General features: G+C 40.1%; 1 non-coding gene across 1 annotated transcript; it reads left to right on the top strand.

The window, feature by feature from the left end:
- Positions 1-3,584: 3,584 nt before the first annotated feature.
- LOC131217749 (small nucleolar RNA R71) lies at positions 3,585-3,691 on the top strand. Its single transcript, XR_009157340.1, has one exon. It is a non-coding gene; the product is annotated as a small nucleolar RNA R71 (small nucleolar RNA).
- The last annotated feature ends 1,266 nt before the right edge of the window (positions 3,692-4,957 follow it).

The following is a 4,957-nucleotide window of genomic DNA, read 5'->3' on the forward strand; positions in this document are numbered from 1 at the left end:
ATGCTCATCGTCTGGTACATATCTCCTTAGGATTTGGTCTGAGCAATATTTAAATAAATAAGGATCATCCTAGAAAAAGTTGCGCACCTTGGTAAAAAATTTCTTCTTATCTTGTGCAGTCCACTGTGTCGGTATGACACCTGTAGCAAGATAATTAGCAATATCAGCGAACCAAGGTGAATGGGAGACTCTGAACAGTTGTTCATCAGGGAACATGTCGTTGATATGGGTCATCTCAAGGGACTCAGAGGTATTAAGGCGAGACAGGTGATCGGCCACTACGTTCTCTACTCCCTTTTTATCTTTAATTTCTAAATCAAATTCTTGGAGTAGAAGAATCCATCATATCAAACGGGGCTTAGAATCATTCTTAGAAAGAAGATACTTAAGTGCCGCATGATCTGTGTAGATAATAATCTTGGATCTGATCAAGTAGGACCTAAATTTGTCCAAAGCAAACACTACAGTTAAGAGTTCCTTTTCTGTAGTCGAGTAGTTCACCTGGGTAGAATTTAAAGTTCTACTTGCGTAATGAATGACGTAGGGCCTCTTATTTTTTTCTCTGGCCTAAGACCGCCCCAAGAGCATAATCAGAAGCGTCGCACATAAGCTCAAAAGGAAGGCACCAGTCGGGTGGCTGCATGATAGGTGCAGTGGTTAACGTGCCCTTAAGCTTGGTGAAAGCTTCCTGGCATTGCTCAGTCCACTCGTACGGAGCATCCTTTTGAAGAAGAGTACATAAAGGACGAGAGAGGAGACTAAAGTCCTTTATGAATCGCCTGTAAAATCCTGCGTGTCCTAAGAAGGATCGCACGTCTCTGATGTTCTTGGGTGGAGGTAGGTTAGAGATAAGATCGATTTTTGCCTTATCTACCTTGATTCCCTTGGACGAGATGATATGCCCAAGGACAATTCCCTTTTGAACCATGAAATGACATCTCCCAATTAAGTATCAAGTTCTTTTCTTCACATCTTTTCAGCACACATTTAAGACTTTCCAAGCACTTGTTGAAAGATGGACCGTAAACAGAGAAGTCATCCATGAAGACCTCTAGATATTGCCCTACCATATCAGAAAAGATACTAAGCATACATCGCTGAAAGGTGGCAGGGGCATTACATAGTCCGAATGGCATCCTTCGGTAGGCAAAGGTGCCATAGGGACATGTAAATGTGGTCTTTTACTGGTCTTCGGGGCTATCTCTATCTCGTTGTAGCCTGAATACCCGTCAAGGAAACTATAATAGGAATGACCAGCTAACCTTTCCAGGATTTGATCAATGAATGGTAAAGGAAAGTGGTCTTTCCTCGTGACGGTATTCAACTTCCTGTAGTCAATGCACATTCTCCAATCAGTAGTGACTCTAGTTGGCACGAGTTCATTATTAGCATTGGCTACGATGGTGATTCCGGACTTCTTAGGGACCACTTGAGTTGGACTCACCCATTGACTATCAGATATAGGGTATATGATACCCACGTCCAATAGTTTAAGAACCTCGACTTTAACCACTTCCTTCATGTTTGGATTTAGTCTACGTTGTGGTTGCGAGCGGTTTTTGCATTATCCTCAAGATATATGCGGTGAGTACAAATCAAGGGATCGATTCCCTTGAGGTCCGTTATCGTCCATCCGGGCTCCTTTATGCTCAATGAGAGTAGCTATGAGCATACTCTCCTGTTCTTTCTCCGTGGGCAGAGATCACCACCGGTATGTCTCATCTTGACCTAAATAGGCATATTTCAAATCGGAGAGCAAAGGTTTTAGGTCAAGCTTCGGCGGATTGAGGTTAGACGGTAGAGGCACTACATCGGTTCGTGGCAATTCTTCAAATTGTGGCCTCCACTGGTTAACTTCAAGTACCGATGCAGTATCAAGCAAGGCGCACGTCTCTCTAATCATGTCATCATCAAAATCATGGGAGTGGGCCAAACACGTCTCTAGATGGTCGGAGGATAAGGTCAGAGGTGTCGTATCTTCCACGAAAGAGTCAATCATGTTAATGTCATGGAAATCGTCATCATCCTCTGAGTTGCTACCGTTATTGAAAAAGATGTTTGACTCCAGTGTTAAATTTCCAAAAGACATAATCATGACACCATTCCTGCAATTGATAATTGCATTTGACGTGGCAAGAAATGGGCAACCAAGAATGACAGGAATCTGAGTGCTCATGTTATTAATGGGTTCGGTGTCCAGGATGATAAAATCTACAGGGTAGTAAAATCTATCGACCTGGACTAACACATCCTCAATTATCCCTCTTGGTACACGAACAGAGCAATCAGCAAGTTGTAGTATGGTTAAGGTGAATTTTAATTCACCCAAACCTAACTGTTTGTATACTGAGTAAGGAATCAGATTGACGCTCGCTCCTAAGTCAAAAAGTGCATGCTCAATTCGGTGGTTCCCGATTACACATGATATGGTTGGGCTACCAGGATCCTTGAATTTTGCGGCACATCTTGCTTCAGGATGGCACTCACTTTCTCACCAAGAAGATTTTCTTTTGAATAATTTTCTGCCTTTTGGTCGTGCATAAGTCTTTCAGAATTTGGTATATGAAGGTATCTGTTTAACGACATCAAGTAGAGGAATGTTGACTTTCACCTGTTTCAACACCTCTAGGATATCCTGAGAGTTAAAGAGAGGTTTTGGTGAAACCAACCGTTAGGGGAATGGAGCAACTGGCTTCTCTAGAAGTTCAGGTTCTACTTTTTGTGGGGCATCACTGGATCCATCATTGTTGTCCTCTTTTGGTTCTTGAGGCTTTTCGGGCCTAACCGGAAGAGTTTTATCAACAAGCTTCGCACTCCTAAGAGTGGTGATGGATTTAGCATGCCCCATCTGATTTGAAGAGCTGGGATCATTATTCTCGTACTGCGGTTTAGGATTGGGGAGAGGTTGTGTAAGAAGCATCCCATTTTCTATAACCGTCATACGAGAATCTATCTTTTGCATAAAATCTGTAATTCCCCGCATTGCCTGAGCCAGCTCTTGTATAGGATTTTGAACCGGTTCCTCTTGAGGTTTCACTTGATTTGGATTTTGATTGAAGAAACCTGGAGGGGTAGCCGTTTGTCCATTCCTCCCACTAAAGTTTGGATGATTTTTTCAGCCAGGATTGTATGTATTGGAATTAGGTCCAGTAAAAGGTCTTTGATAGTTATTTACGGCATTGGCTTGTTCATTCAACACTCCTCGAAAGGCAGGTATTGTAGGACAGTTTTCAGTTGTGTGAATGTTGCAATCACAGATGCCGCAAACAATTTCATTGACCTTATCCTTCTTTCCTTCCATGGCCTCAACTTTCCTTATGAGCGTAGTCACTTTACACTTGAGATCATCCTCTTCTTTCAAGAGATATAATCCACCTTTCTCCTTTAATTGAGTCGGCCTAGACGTGGTGTTCGCCATTGGGTAATAGTCCCATGATTGTGTTTTTTCAACGAGACTATCGAGGTAATCCCATACCTCGTCAACATCTTTGTTGATGAACTCTCCATTACACATTGTCTCGACCATTTGGCGCATGGAAGATGTCAGTCCATCATAGAAAAAATTTGTAATGCGCCACGTTTCAAATCCGTGTTGTGGGCATGAACTGACCAAATCTTTGAACCTTTCCCAACATTGGAAGAATGTTTCATCTTCCTTTTGGGCAAAGTTCATGATTGCTTTTCTGAGGGTAATCGTTTTATGATGTGGGAAGAATTTTTTTATGAATTCCCTCTGCATGTCGTTCCATGTGCCAATGGATCTAGGACGCAGTGAATGTAACCACGTCTTAGCTTTCTCTTTTAAGGAAAAAGGAAAGAGTTTCAGCCTAATTGTATCCTCAGATACATTAGGAAAACATAAAGTAGCCATAATCTCATCGAACTCTTTCAAATGTAAATATGGACTTTCTGATTCAAGTCCATGGAATTTGGGAAGGAGTTGGATAACTCCTAGCTTGATGTCCATTTGTCCTGTGTTTTCAGGAAAAATCATGCATGAGGGCGTACTCACTCCCGCCGGTTGTAGATAATCTCGTAAAGTACGAGGCGGGGTGCCTGTTGCACCTCATTTTCATCTTGGGTATCCTCTACCCTTGGTGGAAGTAGAGGAGGTTGGTCTTCACCATAACTTCACTTAACTCAGGGGATTTTGAGTGGTGTCTAGTCCTGTGATGGATAGTCAACCCTCAACCAATCCTCCTTCACCAAGAGACGTCGAGTGTTGTCACGGGCCCACTTGGGCATGAAACACTCGCACCCTCAATCAAATTCAAAGCCTAATCCTAAGAAAGGAAAAGAAAATCTAAAAAGAAAGAGAGAGTTGGAAAGAAATTACCAAATTGGAGTCCTGAGTTAAAACCTGCAAAAATAAAATAAAATAAGTTAGATTTTTAAAAAGAGAAGAACAATCCTTTAAAAGAAAGATAGAAGTGAACTAGCTTCTAAAAGAAAGAATTCCTAAAAGAAAGTGGAAACTTCTAGAATAAATTAGGAAAGTCCTAAACTAGATAGTAAATTACTAAAAGAGAATTGAAAAATAGAAAGTAGGGAAGGAGCTTACCGAATTAGAAATTTCTATCTTAAAGGCCTACAAAATAGGAAGGTTAGTTTCTACACAAAAATTCTAAAAATAAATTAGGAAACAAAATTAAATTCCTAAAAAGGGAAATAACTAACCTAGTTCTAAAAACAAAATAGGAAAATTTCTAAAAATAAACTATTTCCTATAAACAGAGAAATACTAGAGTTAGAAAATTTCTAAGATTTAAACCTTACTAAAAAAAAAGAAAAAGTAGAGAAATTAGGAAGGAATTACCAATTTAAGAACTTATGTCAAGATCCTACAAAACAGGAAAACAGGTGTTAAGTTCTAAAAACAATAGAATAAAATAAAATAAAATAAAAACTTTTATCCTAAAGTAAGTAAAATCTTAATCATAACCTAATTCTAAAACTA

The sequence above is a fragment of the Magnolia sinica genome, chromosome 10 (genome assembly GCF_029962835.1).
Source record: "Magnolia sinica isolate HGM2019 chromosome 10, MsV1, whole genome shotgun sequence".
Lineage (NCBI taxonomy): Eukaryota > Viridiplantae > Streptophyta > Magnoliopsida > Magnoliales > Magnoliaceae > Magnolia > Magnolia sinica.